Here is a 21,060-nt window from a genome sequence, read left to right on the forward strand (position 1 = left end):
ATTCCATAAATATGTTAATTTTCAGATCTTACAGTGGTCACCAACTGGTGTTGCAAAACAACCTCTGAATCTACAACTGCTGTCTGGCTATCATTTATTTCAATAAATGGTGCAACTTGTTTATGGAATAGCATTTTCGCCAGCTACAGTAATCACAATGAACTGTGCCCTAAATGGCATGTTATTATAAATTCCTCTCAGAAACGGAAATGATTTTTTAAAAAAAAAAAAGTCATGTCCTGTAAGATCCTTGTGTGTCAGGATTCTTGCTGATCGTAATACACTTTGGTATGCAAATAGTGATGGAAGAATTCTCTTCAGTCAGAAACATTTTTAGTGAACCTGCAATTAGTGACCTAAATTAAAAAGTGTAATTCTGAATTAATATTTAGCTAATTTAATTTAATTGAAGAAAAGACAGATACTAATTCTCTAATTAATTACTGATTCTCTAATTTAAAAATGGAATTAGAAAAGGAATTATTTTTAAACAATCGAGATATATATGTGTATGTACATATTCGTATGTCTTTTTTCAATTATTTTTATAGTATATCAAATTATTTCCTCACCCAGATAGATTACATCATTTTCCTGAAAACTTTTTATTCATTTGTTTTCTGGGTATGCACATAAACTTAACGGACTAGGTATTTGGGAAAACTGAGCACCCAAAGTTGGGTCAGATTTTCAGGAGATTAGTGCCTGAGACTATCCACAGATGTAGATCACCAAATGAGGGTTGCTTTCTTCTAATCTCCTTTGTCCCTAGCTTCTTGAGAAATATAAGCAATTAACACACGGCAAATGGATTTTAAAACTTTATATGAGTGATAATACTGAGTACCACCAAAAGTTTAAAGAGAGTACTTGCCATTAAAGGACTCAGAAACAGTAAGAAAGGAAACATCAAGGCAAGACAAAGTTGGGGGAGTAGTCAGAGGAGAATGATAGAAAAGTTTTCAGTAGAAAAGCATTTTACATCATTTAGTTACTTTACAAATCACAGTGAGATAATTATTCATTAAATCAAAGCTTCAGTTTCCCTCCCTCCCTTTTCAGGGGCTTCATGAGCAGTAGCAAAAAAAAAATTATTTGATAAAGGATCATGGGAGATGGAGAATGTCTGTGGTTCAGTTTAGTAAAGCAGATATAGATTAACTTGTGGCATTCAGGATCTACTAGTATTGATTCCCATTGATTTGACTGATTTTTCAGTCGTGATTCATGGGTTGTGAATTAAGAAGATGCAGAACAGTAACTAATACAGGTGAAGCTCATGCAGATAAAAACTCAGTAGCAAAAAGATATTGGGATTTTCTGAAGCTAAAATTACAGGTGATCATGATTCCTTAACTAGATAAAAACTGTCACGTAGTAATGTTGAAGTACTTTAGCTAATTATTTGAATCAACGTAATTCTCATGCTCAGCTTCCACATGCAGCCTAATAATTTAGCCGGGCAATATATATTGAAGTTAATAGTTCTTATATAAATGTGTGAAAACTAAGTAAACAATGTATGTTTTGCTGGTTTTACACATACATGATGCTGTTCCTTGTTCAGGATTCTCCCAGTTTGCATCAGGGTCGATTTTGATCCATTCATATGTTGGAGGAAAACTTGTGGTTCTGCCTGCACAAAGGGCCTCTCTTACTGTGTTACTACTCAGTTTCTTCTTAAGCTAAGAGAGAGATGAGTGCTACCCAGCATTTGTCAGTTCTTGTCCAGCGATATATGCAGGGCTTGATTTAAAAAGCTTGTTCTTCATGCATTTATTTTTTACATTTCTAGATAAGTTTAATGGATCTGTTCCATTAAAAATATGGCTACAGAACGTCTAACACATTAGGGAGATTTCAAATGGCTCTTGTTGCACCTGAAAAAATAGTTTCATTTTCAGCACTAAATAGAGAGAGAACAACATCAATGTTCATGGGTTTGCGTTTTAACATACCAGGTGAGAGGGCTACTCCTCAGAATGGTTGTCATGCTAGTTTCAAAAAATACAAAAACGTGAGCTTTCTAGAGTTGAACAGTCCGTGCTGGCTGAGTGCCAGTATAAGTAAAATGTGTAGAAATGTAACAGCCCAGAGCAAGCTAATAAATGACAGTGTCGCATGAGTTTAGGAAAGAGATCTTCAGGGAACAACAAGAATATGCATGTCTTAAATATTTATTTGTGCTTGTGGAGAATACGAAATGTATTTTCTAATATGCTTGAGAAAAAAAAAGTGCCTTCAACTGAAAACAATTATGATTTAAGTTAAAAGAAAATAGTACAGCATAAGATGTAAAATCGGAAAATACTGTTTAGTCAGAAGTAACAGCATTAGTAAATCAAGGCTTCTGTGAGTTATTATGGTTCCTACTGCTAGGCTGTGCGTGTACACATACAGTCTGATTTATTGTTCACAAAAATGGCAAGATACAGCAGGTGGATGGCAGTGATAAATTAAGATGTAAAGAAAGGGGAAAGAATAAGCAGTTATAATGCAGTGATGGTGCCATATGTGCAAAGTTTGAGTATAGCTGTAGCCATCTGAATTCTGCAGTCATCATGGGTTAAACTGTCATTACTTAATTTTTACCCTTTTTGTTGCCATTGTATAATGTATGCATTGCCAGATTCCTTGGATATCTGCTGGTGTGACTTCATCTGATGTTCACTCAGGGGTACTGTTTTGATTAATGTTTATGTTCTCTGCACACGGCTGTTATATAGCATCGATTCAACATTGATCTACAGAGATGCAAACCTTATCAGCTGGGCTTTGATTCTGAAACATGATGATGTGCATGGCAAATCAGTATTCAGAAACTATTTCATGAGAAAATGTCCTGATGGTTTAGTTTGCAAGAGATGAAAAAAAAAAAAAAAAAAATCTATGTAGTTGTGATAGCACTTGAGAATGTTGAACATTGACAAACACACGGTACTTAAATTAGAAGAAAGGTTGCTGCTCCTAAAACTTTAAACTTCTTTACTCCTTCAAACTTTATATTATTTTTAAAGTGACAGCAGAGGCTTGTTTGTTTTTCTAAAAAAAGAATATTGTAATACAAAATTAAGTGGATTAATGCTGCTGTTTAAGACAAGCTGTAACAGTTCAGAAAGCTGTGTCACTTTCCTCAGAACAATTTTGCATTTCACAAAAACCTCTATTTTTTTCCCTACATTTTTAGTCAGAAATGGGGTGTTTTCCAGTACAGGCTTGTACAACGATTATAAATAGTCAGGTGCTGAGGCACCAGCCATTATTATTGAGGAAAACAGTGAAGTTTTCTTCATTGGGTCTCATGGTAGGAAACCAAATAAAAGTTGCAATCTAACCATTTATAAATTAATGACCCTGCAACATATACACAGTGTTTATTCATGTACCTATGCATATACCATAAAAATGGTGGTAATTAGCTACACAGATGATATCCTCTCCAGTCTAAGTATCAAGTTTCAATGCTCTCCTGCAACTCAGTAGTGCAGGACTGCTTTCTCACAGACTTTCCTACTGGAATGGTTCCAGAGTGCAGGGCTCCTGGAGGTGGTCTTCTTCTAAAGGACTTTTATGTTTTCTGCAAGAATGAATTCTCAGAATTAACTCTGAATGAACAGACTAATTTTATACTGATAGGCTATTCAAGATGGGAACATGCAACCTACAAATTAAATATGTTGTTACTTACTGTATCTGCAGCATTAAGTTCCAAGTGTGGAATATAAGGAATATCAAAACAATTAGATATTTGAAACTGAGTGTTCTTTCTGGCAGCTAATGCCAAGGTTTCCAACTAGCATTTCCAGTTTTTTCAAGTCTCACAGGATTTTCATGCATTTTGTATCTTGATGTTTCTGTTTACCTGGATTTGTCATGCCAGAAACAGACAAAAATGAAGGCTGAAGAATGCTGAATGTAGATTGCATACACTGAAAAGAGGAATTTGGGAACTAAAACCAAAAGGGACTCATAGCTTTAAATTATGTGTTTGCCCTAATTAAAATGTAAGATTTGCTCTGTTATAGTGAGGCTGTTAAAAGCATTTTTTTTTACAGTGAGTTATGACACTAAGGCTGATAAAAGTAAAATAGAGCCTAATGTATCCCAAAATTACATTAATTACATTTCACTAAATGACACTTCAGTTGATTTTAAAGAGTACTTTGAATAATATCTAACTTTTAGAACCAAAATCATGTATAAAATAAGAACAGTAGCAAACACATATTAAAGGCTTGATTTTGTTTAAGCAAGTAAGAGTAAGACTATTCCCACTAATAACAGGGATGTGGCTGTTCTCAAAGTAATTTACATAACCCTTGTCTAAGTCTTTGGTTTCACAATTTTTACATTAATTAATCATACATTAATTAATCATCCTATAATGAAATGCTTTGCTCTGTAGACAAGGGGAGGGCAGTGGATGTTGTATACCTCGACTTTAGTAAGGCATTTAACAGAGTGTCCTGTAGGCTCATTGTCACCATATTAGTGAGATATGAGGCAGATAAGTGGTCAATAAGGTAGGTGGAAAATCGGCTGGGCCACTGGGCTTGAGGAGTTGTGATCAGTGATGCAAAGTCCAGCTGGCAGCCAGTAACCAGTGCTGTTGCTCAGGCATCAGTACTGGTAGCAGTAGTGTCTATTGTCTTCATTAGCAAACTGGATGATGGGATGGAGGCCATTCTCAGCAAGTTTGTGGATAGCACCAAACTGGTTGAAGTGGACCAGGGTTTTCTAATGTCAGACTAAATAACCTCTGGAGGTCTCTTCTAAATTACTAAATTACACTATGATTTCATCCATAAGAGAAAAGCACATGTTCAAGAAAAGAGCATAGCAACTTAAAAGTTATGTTGTTAATAGTTGTCATCAGTAGTTGCAGTAAGAATGGTCTGCGTTCCACACTAAATTTTCAGTGTTGCAGGTTCACGTCTGTGGTGAAGGACAGGCAATGAACAAATGTCGGTTTGAGTTAAGATGATTTCTAAGCCTGCTGCCCTGACACTATCTTCATCAGCAGAAAGCTCCTTTTTTCCATGTAGCTGAATATGAAGTGGACTCTGGGAGAATCTTTTCAGCCTATGTCTTGGTGTTTGCCCCAGTTCACTATATTCAGCTTTATATGCGGCTTTTGACAAAATCTGGACCATTGGTTTCTGTGTAAGACCTTCTGTGTAACTTCATATACAAGCACTACCTGACATTACTGAATTCCATTTTCTTTCTTCCAGTCCCAGAGCTTTCCCATGCCTTTCCCCTTTTACAGCCTCTTACTGAGATAAATTAGCTTTTCCTTCCCCCATTCCATGTAAAGGGCGGCCAGTCTTTGGACTTCCAAATCTGCGTACTGCTAAAGCTTTATTTCATTGAATGCCAGAAGGTGTTGAGAAGTGTGAAAACAAGAAACTGAGAAAATTTCAGAAATGGAAGATAACAGTGGATTCTTGAAACAGCGAAACTCCACTGCATTACGGAATTCATCTAGGCTCTGATCAGACATTTGTATCACACAGCAGCTCATCCTGAATCCACAGTGCTGTCCTACTGCCGGTGATGTGATGTAACACCGGCAGATGAGCTGCACAGTAGCTCAGAAGCCAGATTGCCTCTTCTTGTTCTTTCATATCACATGAAAACTGATCAAAGAATTAGCTCTAGAGCAGAGCAGGAATGTTCACTGGCAGTTTGGGAAAATAAATAAATGTATTTTTCCCTACATTTTCAGTGAACCAAAACTATAGAAAAAAACCTTTCATGTCATTTAAAATGTTCACAGTGAAGGGATTTCTAAAATATTTCATTTTTAAAGTACTGAAATGTAATGTTTCAAATACTTCATATATTTTTGCCTTTTCTCAAACATGAAAAATTAGCTGACCCTATAAATTTTCAAAATTTTTTTAAATATTGAATTTTTTCACCAGAATTTTTGGCTGAAAACCTTCATAAACTCCACTGATAGCCTACTTAAAAGATTTTTGTGGGGAGAAGAGTGCAGAGAATAAACTTACTGTGTTCTGTCCTTCATTCTGCTCTTCTAGTCTAGCATTTTGCCCTGAAAGTTTCATATTTCTTTTACACTATACTCATATTCTGTGTATCTATTGTAAACTATCTTGGAGAATAGTTATATTAGCCATCATCCTAACATGCACACAGATGCTTTCAGTCTTATCTTTGATCTTCAGAAAAAGATCAGTACTTAGATCCTAGAAAGCAAATAACACCAAAAAATGCACTTTTGATATAGTTCTTAAAGTTTCCTGAGTTCCCTTTATGGATCTCACATTCCCATATTGATGCCCTGCATCTATCTGACCTGCAGATAAATCTTCCTTCAACTAACTTTATAGTTTAATTATAATCTTTAAAGATACACGAAGTATGTCTTCACAGACTTCTGATGTGTCTTGTGATATTTTATTGACTGAGTCTCCTTAAGTTCTCTTTCTGTTCTAGCTTGTTTTCCCTGTCTCTCATATCCTTGGGTTACACAGAATGCTTGAAAAGCTGTACAGATACTTAACCAGGTAATCTGTCTAGCTCTAGTGGACAACAGGAGGCTCGTGTCAATATGAAGGTTATACCAGGCTGTGTCTACATTGGCTTTTTACTTTGGAGGAGAAGTGTGGTTCAGTCCACAGTGCAGTATGGTGAAGATGAACTGGATTCCTTTGAAGGGAATGAAACTGGCTGCTCTGCTGTCAGTTCAGCAAGTTCCAAACTCTAACAAGGAAAAGGGGTCCAAACCAAACCGAAAGATAAGACAAAATCTGGTTTTAAGACTCTATGTAATGTAGGTGTTTTGAGGCCTCAGCAGTAATTGCTTTAATCTTGTCACCCATTTCTGTTGTGCTTAATTAATTGCAAGTACAGACATAACAAGGTAGCAAAAAGGAATTAAATGGATTAGATGAGTCTTTTAGCCACAGTCCTCTACTAATAATATAAAATGCAAATGCTGTGTCTTTAGGAACTTTGCAGACAATTTTTGCTTCTTTGATGTCATAGTGTAGAAGAAGCATATGTTATCATTTGCCTCCTGCAAACACTCAAGCTGGTTCTGATCCTTACGGAGTGGATTTTGCAGGTCTACCTGTTCCTAACTTTCACAGCTTGAGAAGAGGACAATATCTGAACTTACCAGTATACAGGCATTCTAATTTTCCTGGTGTTTTTTAATGACTCTGTGAAGAGGATGGATTGCATTGTCTAGCTCAAGGAGATGTGGAGAGAAGGGAGATTTGGACAATGAAGGGTTGACTTTGCACTGCAGAGTATCCACTGTTTAGATGTCAAATATTTGGATCTGTAGAATACTTTTCAGATGCTGATTGCATTACATGACCTGGATCTGATACACATATTTTTGCAGGGAAAGAATGAACATGACTAAGGACTGTAGAGCTTCCCTATTAGCATCAACAGTAGTGTGGCCCACTATGCCATGGCAGAGGCATTCTCTACAGGTAACGAAGTCCCTCTAAAAACACTGTAGCTATATTGAGACTTATAGTTATCCTTTTTTACTTCACATGTAACTGACTACTTGTCAGTGATTAGAGCCTGTATTAAAGAAATAAACAAGGGGATTATAGAATCCTCATTTGTTTTGTGGATTCATTTTGTTCTGAAAAAAAATCTCGTTTTATAAAACTTAGTGGAGGAAATGCATCTTCTGTGAGAAAGGATCCTTAGGAATTCATAATTACTTTCAGCATACCAGAACAAGGACATTTGCTACCTGACCAATAAAAATGAGATATTTTCTCAAAGGAAGAAGTTGAAAATATCTATCAATACAGTTGGTGGTGGTAAAGTCCTCATACTTTCAGTGGAAAATTATTCCTTCTCAGCTGGTGGTATTTATGTTTTTAAGACATTTGTCTCTTGGCAAGTTCAGCATTACCAGCCTCTGTGCCTCTGTTGGAGGATTATTGCTCTGTCTTTGTGTTAAATACAGCTACACCTTTTCCCCATCTTTTTCTTCTTTGGTGTTTTGTTTTGTTTTTTTAATGCTGGCAAGCTGCTGATGTAATTAAGTTTTGGAAAGAAAGAGAGGGTGTGGGTGCCTGAAAATATTAAAGACAGGTTAATTCTAGACACAGCTTTGCATGTTGACATTTCCCAGTTAACACACAGCTTCATAGTAGATTTCTCTTGAAACTTTGCCATAATATACTGCCAGCAAATGGGAGTGGTGAAAAATACTGGGAAGACCAGTGACTGCTAAAATAACACAAAATAGTGGTGCTGTCATCACCTGTTGCCACAACATAGAATTCAACAAAAAATGCATGTAGTAGAAGACCCTAGAATATTTGACAGCATTGTGTATACAGGTCACATTCAAGAAAATATTTTATCTCTTTTTTTATTCTATCCACAGATACTTGGTAATCAGTCATTGTGTTTTAGTAGCCTTGGCACCAAGAGTACGGTTCCTCACTGGTATACATTAGCAGACTTGTCTGAAATGCTAGGAAGCTGCTTCCATTTTAATAAGCAGAGAATTGGGTCCTGAATACCTTTCTATACAAAGCACTTGTTTTAGGCCTCATCTCATAACTTGGATTAATATTGGTATTGTAATCCTATAGTAAGTGTCGTTAATTGGTGGGACATTGGAGAAGAAAAAGAAAGATGCATATAGTTTTAGATCTCTCTGCAGAACTATGCCTACCACAGTACTACTTTGCTTTGATACATGAAGGTTGAATATATTCTTCTTGAGACATCGTTTGGAATTTGATCCAGTCTCCATTGTCGAAAAAAAATCTTTACAAGCTTCAGTGGCAATTTTGGACAGTAACAAATCAAAGATGATTTTTTTTTTTGTACTGTGAAATTATTCAATTTCTAGTTACCTGGGTAAAGTACTATGAAATTGATAAGCACTGCCTGCAAATGATAAGTACAAAATTTTTAATAAACCCCAAATCTTAAAATGGCACTAGATCAACTTAATTTTAATGGTCATGTAATCTTTTGTCATCCTGTATTGTTATAATTACTGATAGAGGCAAAAAAACCCCAAAAACAATGTATTTGAAAATCTCGGGAATATTCAAACACTGGATGAAAACCTAAACTTCTACAGCCTTAACGTTTGGGTTTTTTTAATTAAGTGAAATATTTACTACAAGGAGCCACATTTGTAAAATAGCTAATTTTAGCTCTGTAAAACATGAAGGTTTTCTGTTGTGTAACTGATTTTGGTACAGTTATACTTGTATTTTTGTCACTGTTTTTCTCAGTAAAGTGGAAAAATCCCATTAAATTTAATCTTCAATTTTAAAGATTATGAGGAATGAAGAAAATGTAATTTAAGTCTAAATTATAGCAATTGAAATGGGAAAAAACATTGTCTTAAATATGCTTTTAAGTAGTATTCATTGTTGAACAGTAAAAAGAACCTATTTTAAGAAAATTTTTCAGTAGCCATCTGGAATTGACTTGTGACATTTGTGCAACAGTAGTTTACCTATACTTTTGGATTGTATTATAAATATGTTTTCACTAGGCAGGGAACTAAAGATAGTTTAGGTTTTCATAAAAATTTTGTAAAGCTTTATCAGCCATGGAGTTGTTTCACAGCCAATTGAACAATCAGGGATTGTTCAGTTTACATTGCAGCAACTAGTGGAGAACTTGGAAAAAAACTGTTCCAGCTGTCTTGATGGGAACCACAACTTTTCCAGAAAGTCATTCATATGCAGATTAGCAAAGACAGTGCTAGAAAGCCATATTGCAAAACTCAAATGGACACAATTTGATATGCTAAGGTACAGCAATTATTCAAACCTACATCTCATTATAAGCTAATTCTGAAATTTTTGCTTTTATTTGTGGTCAGTTGTCTCACTCTCCAGGCAATGGCCATCCAATACTGAGCTTTCCCCTGATGGCAAATTAGCTATTATTTTTGCGAAGTTTCATTTATTTCAATATACTACATGTGGGGTAACATCACTGATTTGAAACATAAGTTCATAATCATAACTAGTGTTATACAGCATATACAATTTATTCTTGGGTATATTGTGTATAAAATATTACTGATAGATCATGAACAAAAGATGCAAACGGGAATTATTATTCTTTGGTATTTCTGAAATGTTTCTGCTCATACAAGCATGAAATGGAAGCCATTGAAATTTAGTGAGGAAAATGAGGGAGAGGCTCACCCTAGGATAGCTGGTCACTTTGTGACTGAATGGTTCACCCCACAGTAAGAGACTTCACAGTACGTTTTTGCACTTCTATTTTTCCATTGCATTGTTGAGTTCAGCAGCTGTTCCAAAGCAGGCTGCTCTAAGGGTCTCAAACACTAGTTGTTCCATGTCTTGTGTGTATATTTTTGACAAAATTTTTATGTGTTTTTTATTTAACTATTTAGTATATTTTTACCCAGCAGAATGGTTTATGTTCATTGATTCAGAAGAAAAATAAGGTTTTACTCTACATTATAGAAGTGCTTTGTAATGGTAATCTTTTTGGAACGTTTCCATTCCTGCTGTTAGGCTTGTCTTTGGGCAAGCTTTTCTTTGACCTTTTTAATACTTTCTGTACAGAGTTCTAGCCTGAAATTTTTGGGCCTCAGGAGTGTCCCAGTCAAAGATGTTGTATTTTCAGTGTAACATGGAGTAATTCATAGAAAATTACCATTATCTATATTACACATTCAGCATTAATATGCCCATTTCTATTTGCTTTCTTTACCTGAGCTGGAACTGGTACTGTCATTTCATTTTTCATACATCTAGATACTTCGATATGTGTTTATATTGATGGTACAAAAGATGGAAAAAATCCATGTCTTGTTAATAACTATTCAATTATTCTTAACTTTACAAAGTATGTGACAAAAGTAAGCATGTTTGGGAGAAAGTTACTTCTGCATACTGCTCATAGTATAGACTTTTCTTGAAGAATAAAGTTTGGCTTCTAGTCGCACCTGCTTGCTAGCTACTGTACATATATTGAGGCAGGCTACTTGACTGTTTATCTACCTCACCACTACTGTCTTTGAAGGCATGCTAACTTGTTTGGAGATGTGATTAATTACTTTCTTAGGGAAGTCTAAAATGTTGACATTTTGGAAAAGAATACGGAGGTTACAAATTGCTATTACATAAACAGAAAGAGATCAAGGGATAGTTTAGACTACAGAATCAGTTTTCAAAAATTTTCTACTTTGTATATAGTTTTTTCTGTTGTTAGCTAATCCTTTATGAAAGGCCCTAACCCAAAATCCAGAGAATTTGAAGAGGTGCTCTCCATCCATCTCAGTGGTCTTATATAATGCCCTTTGTGATCAAGTACCGATAACTGGAGTCATTTAGCATACACTCTAGCTACTGTTAAACAGCTTTTTTCTTCCATGGGGGCCTTAGTTTGATGATACAAGCATTTAGTGCAGCCCTGACTACTGGGCCACTGTAACATACAAGAACTGCAGCAATGACAGAACTTTCTCCTTAGTCAAAATCCTACTGGAATTGGTGTGCATTCTGTGCTAGGTAGAGAGGTCTCTCAGTAATGGGATCTATGTAAAAAAAGGGTACTGGGGAGGGCAGGTATGTGACTTTATAACGAGTGCCACAGCTCCTGGAAGTGCAGCACACTGTGCTGGCCAAAGAGGTGCTTGCTTGCCTTTCAGTTTTCTTTAGGATTCCTTGTTATGTGATATTTACTCTTTGCAATGTTGAGTAGTACACAAAGAACCATAATTAACTAAATCTAAGCTCAGGAACCATTCCATTTTGACTCTCCAAATACTGAGCAATTTGTAGCTTTTGCAGATAAATCCAAAATAATACTGCCTCAGGTAGCATTTCCATAGTGAGACCAAAGATTTTTTTGAAGTCCTGTATTTAATATTTTAAATTTGCATTTTGTTGCAACTCTTGTAACAGTACAGTCCTTAAGGACAGGTCAGAAGGCTTATAGACTGTTGAATGTGTGACAAAGAGGCCATAAAGAATCTGGTCAGATGTAGCTAATTAAAAGTAAATGAAGGACAGCTGCTTTTTATGTTTCCAGCACATCTTTGATCTGCTCTACCCCTCAGACCTCTGTGGACAAGGTAGTTAAATACAAACTAGGAGGCCTATTTTAAAGACATTAAAACCCTCCGGGGCAATCGAGTGACAGTCCAAGCAGCCATAAGCTGTTTGCTTTATTCATTAGAGGACTTTAAATGTGTCAAGAAATAGAATAATGTCCATGCTCTTAGATCAGCATTAGCAATGAAGATTACAACAGCTCTGGGACATATGAATGGGCAAACTTCTTATGAAAACAAGTTTATTGAGAAGCATTTTACTATAACGGCAAAGAAAATATAGGTTACACATTTTCATTGCAGGAATATTGATTCAATATGCATTGAAATCTCTAAAGCTGTAGTGGCACAAACATCGTGTAGCCCAGTGCTGACCTCAGTGGTCCCTTCAGTCAAGTTTTAAAAAACTTGCTTTTCAGACACACATGATGGAAAGAATATGTCATATGTGAGTGACATAATAGCACGTAATACTTGCTGAAGAATTTATGGAGAATTTACACAATATATAGCCTTTCACTTGTGTCTAGAGACTCAGATACTTAAGTTTGTAAATTGCAAGTGTTTATTTTATAAGTCCAAACTTTAATGTCAATACAACATCAGTAAAGGATGTAGAAAGACTAAATAAAGGAAAAAAAAATCACTTAGCTATATAAACAACTCTTTATTGCTAGTCATTTTGGAAAAAGTGACTTTGCCCAGAAATATTTGTGAGTCCAACTCAGTATATTTTTTGAGAATTGTTTGATATCTTAATTTTTTTATCATTATTATAATTGAAACAGAAATTAACATGAAGCAAATTCCTGTGACATTCTAAATGGTAAATTATGGAGATACATGCCGTATTGCCTCAATAATATTTAAGAACTTAGAGGAAATGTTTGAGGTTTTTTTATGGTGTGTACTGTGTTTTGCTCCATTATCTTTTGTGTTGGTACCTAGATGTTGCATTGTTTGACTGCATAATCAAACTCTCCATGGTATTTCAGGCCCACTGGAACAGCTATGGTATTTTAAAATCAGGTAACAGGATGAAAAGTCTGGAATTTTAAAATGGCCATGTCGACTGCCTTTTTGACTATGCCATAAATGCAAATTTCATAGGTCTTGCCATACAAAGAACATTTCTACATGGCATTTTACCGCAAAAATGCTCTATGTGAGTAGTACAGTTGGAATCGCTTGCCTATGAAATTGCTGTATCCTATTAGAGTCTGGAAGAACCTGTCTTCCAAAGAGATGTAGATGTAGTAGAAGATCCTCTGTGACTAGCCACTGATTTCTCCTGGGTGATTTGACATTTCTCCATAGTCTTACCATAGATGTACTTAACTATACAGAATTTAAAAATATCTTCATCCTCCCAATTGTCATAGATTTGTCTAATGGCAGATATGTAAGTATTTCTGCAGTCAAGTCATAGACATGAGGTTAATCAAGGTGGTAGGTCTGTGAACCAAGGACTGACTTACTTAATTTTTTCTTTTTAAAATAAGCAGCAAATAAAAAATTCAAATTAAATGGGAAGATGATCTTTGTTTTCACTCAGCAAACAATACTCAGAGAATGTAAATGAGCATTGAGCAGTTTAATTGAAGCACATTAAAAGATTCTCTGAGCTGTATTCTAGGCAACAGTAAGTATAAAAATGTGGTTATTGCTGGCAGCATGAGCATAATATGCTGATTTGGCTGATTGTGCCAAAAACATTGTGAAAAGCAAACAATGAATAAATTTGTGTTAAATTTAGAGTAGTTTGCATACATACTTTGAACATTAAAGCTATATATTTTTTACCCAGAGGCAAGAAATACATTGGTAAATTATTACAGAATTTTGCTCAGTATAAGATAGGTACATATTGTGGATTGAAGACCCAGGGTTTTGGCTAGCATACTTACACCTGTTCCACTCACATTGAATCTACATGTATCAGCTTGGCTGTGTGTTAGACTGAAAAAAAAAAGCCCATACTATGGTAGAACTACTGTGAAATGGAAATACAATAGCTTGATAGGACCATTTATCTTCAATTTAAAGATCCAATAAAATAAGTCAAAAAGGGAAATAAAATATAAGAATAATCTTAGTTTTTTTAACAACCTTTATTTTTTCATTTTTTTTAAACAGAGTACCTGGGGCATCAAGACAAACACTAAGACCTTCACAATACATTCCTTACTAACAAATGCTGCATTGCAAATGTTGATTTATTACTACAGTAACCTCTCAGTACTTGTATATGCCTGTATTTTCACAAGGTCAAATTTGCCCTTCCGAAAGCTATAAATGCATATAAAGCTTTATGCACGTGGGCCCAGGAATAATCACAACTTATGTCTGAGTAGCTTGTATTCATGGCATGACTATTTAAGAAAGAAGATCCATACCATTTTCTGTCTTTATTCACTTAACTACTGTAACCCAATTTTCAAGCTCAGCAAAAATCATAGAATGCAATTACTTTTCTCTTATATTTGCAATAGAACTGAACAATTTATCATCTGGTAATAATAATGCTTTCTTTAGCTGGGCAGGGAGCAGTGAAATCATGCAGATACTAGGTAAGCATTGTCAGCACCAAAGATGAGCAGTTTGAACTGTCTGATGTGAATATTGAGCATGAGCACATTTCTAGGTCTGTGGACTGGGACTCGGGAAGCTGAAGGGCATTTACAGCTGAGCAACAGCCAGTCTAGATGACATGCTGCCCGAAACACTCATTTCCAGCTCCTGTCTTCCACACATCTAGGATGTGATTCTCCAGCACTTGAGTAACCTTTACTTGAAACCTTGAAGATTAAAATGCTAGTTTGCTGTACAATCAAGGAGCCTTTATGAATTCAACACAGGCTGAATTGCTTTCATGGAGAGAGCTCCAAGAACACTGACCACTTTCAGCACAAGTGCAACAGGCCAGACATCAGAAATTTCCATCTGCTGTTTAAGTCCTGGGGTTTTTCAAAAGCCAGATAATCACTGTTCCCAACCCTGCTGTTCCTCAGTTTCCAGATAGCAATGCTAGACTGACAGGTTGCATCTGTTAGGGAACACTGTTACCTAACAAGATGTTGAGCGTGACCCAGCTCCTCCTGTAGGCATGCCTTCTTCTAAAATGCATTAGGTAACGATGCTAAACCAAGAGCTCCTCCTGGGATTAATTGTGATCAGCTAACACATTTTTAAACACAGACATCCTTGTCCACACCAAGGGAAAAATCATATTCAACATCTTGTTTAATTAACATGTTTTCTAGTATATTTTCTCAGTGTAGACAAGGTCTCTAAGGAAGAATGACTCATGAATGCAGCATTGCCATTATGGAGTACTTTTTGGAGTAACTTTCCATTTCTCCAGATTTTCTAAGGAAAGCACTGATTTGGCTCATTACCTAAAAGGTTAATTAATGTTTGTGAGGAGCTCCAGGGTACCATTAGTTAATCCCATACCACATCACTAAATAGAATCCTGGGCAAGAGTTAAAATAAGTGTCACTTTCTTAAGTTAAGGCTAATATGTAGATCTTTTCCAGCATAGTCCATGCATACTGCTGTAGAGTTTTCCTAGGAGCCTATTTGACACATACTACAACTGAGATGGGCACAAAATGTGACTGCCTCCCTAGGAAAACAGTGGGCCTTGGCTGCCACACATATCACGGTGAACCTAGCCTTTTGTGGATTTTTCTGAGGGTGATGTACCCTTACAGAACAGGTAGAAGCTTTATGTGTCTGTGAAGATGGAGTGGGACAGCAGGCTACTAGAAATTAGCCTGTGTAGAATTGACTGCAGGGATACTTTTTTCCAGGTATTGATTATTCTTCGAATAATGCTGTTGCAATCAGGAAGAGGTTCCATGCTTCATCTTGTCAAATAAAGTGTTTTAGCCAACAGACAAGCAGATTTAAGAGGAATTTGTCATTGTTTTTATTAGGATACAAAGATCAACACGAGATTCTTTCTGTCAGACATATATTCTCAGGAGGAAATGCATAGTACATATAAAATATTTATGATCATTTCTTACATTGTAACTATATCTATGTAAAAGCCAAAATAAATACCAACTGTTCCAGCTATACAATATACAGTGCCTGATGTGTTTATTGCCACATTTTCTATGACCAGTCTCCTTTCTGTTGTGTTTCTCCAGTGACTGTGTTATTCCAGGGAAATGAGTAACACAAGGGGAGGAGGGTGCATAATGACTTCTGCGCTGTAGGGGGTTGTCTGAACTAACACATGGATCATGGTCTACATCTCTTGAATCTGTGTTGGAATCTGTGTTCAGGGTGTATTATGCAGAAAACATGTAGAGGGTGAGCTGCTCATGTTTCTTTGAAAGACAAATCAGTGTGTATCACAGGCACTTCACACTTTTCCGTTCGTAGTTTTGAGGGTCGAAGAAGAGCTGAAGGCAAGAATTTCTCTCCTAAAGAGGACCAAAGCCACAATGATTCTATTTTTATCTGTGCTATTTAGCAAGTATTGTTAGCTAGGTTTCATTCTTTTTCTCCCTATTCAGTGAATAGATGGAGTATGGAAACACTTCGGGAGAAATGGGAGAGCTATAATCTTGTGCTGCTGAAATCTCAAACTTCCAGTTTTTGCCAGATGGATAATTAGAGCACATTTTAAACAGAGCCATAGTATTCTCAGGCCATGTTGTATGATTATTGATACAAGATTTGTGTTTGTGATGGAAGAGAGGAACAAAGAGCAAAGGAATTCAAAATAACCACCAGTCACCAAAATGTTTGCATTGAAGAGATGTACATGAAGATTGCCAGTTTGAAATTTTAAGTGTGAATCTTGTAGAGGGAAATGTAATGTAATCCACAATTGAAAACAATTTAAAACCAGAAGGTATTAGTTGGAAAAGGGAAAATGCTCTACTGAGGAGGGTCGGTTTGGGGGTCAGTATTTTCTGTCATTTTATTCCCTCCATGGGCTCAGTTAATGAGCAGAATGTTTTACATAATAGAATTCTGGACTCCCTCCTTGGTTGTTGATATTCAACTTGTATATGCTCAGAGGATGTCAGTGATGACAGCTGGTTATTTCTTCAAAACACAGATTTTGATTATGTCTTGTTTTATGGTTAGCATTCAGTTTTCACCAGGAATGTTTTCCCACCCAGAAGACAACAAATGTTGGACTGACCTAGTAATTGTTCTTTCCTGTATTTCCTTTGGGCTGTTTTTCAGCTAGTTGGATCTGAGTTGTTTTAAACATAATTAGGCCATCATAAATCACTCTGGGTTAGTTCGCATGTGATATCGCCAAGGAGACCCGATGGGACAATTAGAATATGCTTTTGGACAATCTGTCTGTATCTGTGTTAACTACTTTATCATGAAAATAAAGTTTGTAAACAGTAGTCTTTACAGTGTGACAAGTTAAAATATATTGCACCCTGATATATCTGTTCAGCAAATTAGATTTTCATAGTGCTAATTGAATTTGTCACAAAGCTGATGAACATTAGCTAATGAAAGAGCAATATATTTTATTTTATTGAGCACATCTCAGAGTGCTTGTAACTTTGGTGGGCCACCACACTTTCTGGGCAGGCTATCAAGTAGGATGTTGTAATGATTTGCATGACTACTATAGTAGATGGAAAAATGTAGCTTGTGTTAGTAGCTGTTCCATTAGTGTCTTGCACAGTGTGCGCTTCTTTGGTGCTCTTCAGAGAGCTGTGTCATAATCCCAGCATCTTTTGAAGAGTTCTGTCTGGTGAAATCAAGTAACTCTACACCATTTAAAACCTAGTGCGTAATTAAATGATGAGACAAAGGAAAGACTGAGAAAGGCAGATAACCAATAGAATCCTGAAGTTATCAAAACAGAGCTCTTGCCAAGGACCTTGGAATTCATCTGATTCAGTTGCTGGAAAAATGCCTGAATTTTAAAAACTATCCTATGAGGACCAAGAAAATAGAGCCAAATTCTGGCACTGTACAGTTTTCTCCCAAAATGGACATTAATGCTGCAAAAACAGAATAGGGTGAACAACCCCTGGCCCCATGCTTGGCCCCCTACTGTAGGCTCTATCTGCCAAAAAAGATGGAAGATCAAAAACGGAGTGGGGGGGAGTGGAGAGGAGAAGTTGGAAAAGGAGGGTCGTTGGAAAGGAAAAAACTCATAGGCTGTGCCCCCTGCCAGCACTGAAACACTCGACCGCAGCTCCACTTGCAAAGCACCTGTTGGCAACTGTTGGAGTAGTTTATAGGTTTTGGGACAGAATCAGGACAGAAGACTTATAGCTTGTGTTCCCTGATGTGACATGTGATTTGGCCTTATTTTAGTAAAATAGTAGTCATTCCTGGGCAATAATTACAGCAATAAATATACCTGTTCAGAAATAATGACAGCTTTTGCTTTCTGGAAAAAATATAACAAATAATAAATTGCATGATTTTGAATGACTCTCCTTACTACTAATATTAACATTCTTTGGCTGATATCACCTATGTTTTCTTCCTTTTATCCAGAACTGAAAAACAAAACAATGTTGCATGCAGTGGAAAGAAAATATGACAAAACAATGGTCATAAATATTAACTTGATACTGTCATTCAAACATGGTGGCAGGAAGCTAAGTGTAAGGGGTTATCTGGCCAGTTTTATGTTTTGCAAGCTTTATACATTAGAGTGGAATGATAGAAATGTAGGAAAATTGTATATGTTAAATTAGAACTCTCAGCAAGTATTTTATGTCAAGAATTCAGTTTAAACATTTCAACATCTTTGCAAACTTTCATGTAAATTGCTGTTCAGATACATTTAGTTGAGAATTACAGCTTATGCTCTCCTTCTGTTACTAACTCCAAAAATTACTTGTGTTTGTGTACAAAAACTTTTGCAGTCCTTTGTTGTTATATAAACAGATTATTCTTCGTTAAGAGAAATATATAACAATTATCAATAATGTATGTATTCAATATGTAAAGTATATCAAGCAGAAAATAAATGGTTATTTTAAAATATGGGTATTTATTATAGGCTGAGCTAAAAACTCTTACTGCTTTTATTGGCTAACTCTCCTTTGACTATAATGAGAATTGTCCCTCTGTTAATGCTTTGGTTCAGTGTAAAAGGCTTACTTAGTTAAGTACCTGTATTACTCAGAAAGTTTGGATAAAGTTGAAACAGAAAGTAGATAATGTTTTGGAATTTAATCCTTTCTTATATTAACTTAAAAAACCCCACAGTTTTCCTCTTCTACTTGAAACACTAAACTTATTAGTTCTAAAATAATTGAAATTTGAAACTTTAAGCCTTCCTTAGATTTATATTCAGTAATGAATAAAAGAACTCAAATTTGTGACACTGCAGTGTACGGTACTCAGGCAGAGCCTGGTTCCTGCATGAAGCCCACCAAGAGTCTTTCTCCATCAAGTCTGCCAAAGAATAGGGCCACAATGCAAATTCCATTAGTTCAATAGTTTGTGTGTGAAACATTTCAAAATGAGTTTTCACTGTGTATTAGAGTAATTTCTTTGCCTTGCCTAGAAAGAGAAAGTAGTTGAGTAGCCTAGCGTGTAATAAATTGTCTTAGGTATTAGAGACTGCTAGCTTTAGTGACACCTGAGCGCAGCCATATTCTGTGCCATTACAATAAGAGGACAGGATCTGGACCTTAAGACAGTGATATCTGAACAAGGAGAGCATCTAGTGGAACATAAGCATGTGCTTAATTTCAGGAGGACTGTGTGGTATGCATAAAGAAAGGAATTTGCAGATTTTTTAACTTGAATGCTTTCCTGAATCAAGATTTTTAGAAGTTTAGCCATGAATCACCAAAAGACAAATTCTGTATTACAAAAGGTTTGTGATTGTTTTTGCTATAATAATAAATAGATTAAATAAATGCATTCAAACATTATAGTAAGTATAGTCTTCACAAACTGTTTTTGCATATTGTAGCATTAGATTTATTACTCTGGATAAAAAGAAACCGTGGATGCTTAGGAGTCTTAATAAACCAGGGCACAGAAAGTTCAAAAATATGATAACCTAGTATCTTGGACATACAGATACGTATTTTCTCAGTATTTCAAAATCCTTTGAGATTTGTGTAGTTGTTTTTATTATCTCTGCAAACTGACAGATCTCAAAAATACACTTTTACTGTGATCCTGATAAATACGTCTTTTTATTGTATGTATGTTTGCTGTTTGGAAGGAGGGTGATACATGAAATGGACAGAGGAGTAGGCAAGCCTAGAAAATTTAAGCAAATACAGAGAAGCTCTGAAAGTTCTCCCCAGGTGGTGCATGCTGGGGAGCATCAGCAAAATGTGGGTGGTAAACTTCTGAACTTTTCATGAGATGTCAGGCGGGTGGAAAAAAGTAATGGAACCAACTTTGAAGCCAGCAGTGGCAGGTGCATTCGGGATCTTCCGGTTCTCTTCTTTTTTGGCTTTCCTCCCTTGCTATTCACACCTGCCATTCTTGGACATGGAAAGTCCCCAGCATGTGAATTTAAGTGCTCATGATGAGCAGTGAAGCAGGAAGGGGAGAAGCCAGGACTACGCGTCAACATCTGAACAGAGCAGGACAGGATGAAGAACCAGTAAGGCTGCAGCTCAGATAGCCAGATCAGGAATCAGCTGTCATTTTAACATCAAATTCGCCTGAGCCCCCAGCACTGTCTTGCATAATAGCAGTGTCTTTAGGGATTAGTCTTACATGACAAAGAAGCCAGTGGCAACCTGAACTCCCTTCCTTCACTACTTTCAGCAAGACTTAATGTATTTATTTATGATGCCAGTCAAATGTTCCCAATGTTCTTAAGTCAGAAAACTGAGCAAAAACTATGATTAAATTGATCACATAGCTTAAGTCGTCACTTTCCCTACTGTAACGAACAACTAGCACCGTTTACTGTCTAAAATCCCTGACGGTTCCAATATACTACAGAAGAGTAAGTTTAATTTACAAAGTATAGAAGTACTGTATCATCAATGATACGTTTA

At 36.1% G+C, this 21,060-nt stretch overlaps 1 protein-coding gene across 1 annotated transcript in view; it reads left to right on the top strand.

Annotated features, from left to right (window-relative positions):
- SLC25A21 (solute carrier family 25 member 21) overlaps window positions 1-21,060 on the top strand; it is a gene marked incomplete at its 3' end in the record, with an annotated part of 261,489 nt that overhangs the window by 126,431 nt on the left and 113,998 nt on the right. The window lies entirely within an intron of this gene.

Source organism: Platalea leucorodia, assembly GCF_965183815.1.
Source record: "Platalea leucorodia genome assembly, chromosome: 7".
Lineage (NCBI taxonomy): Eukaryota > Metazoa > Chordata > Aves > Pelecaniformes > Threskiornithidae > Platalea > Platalea leucorodia.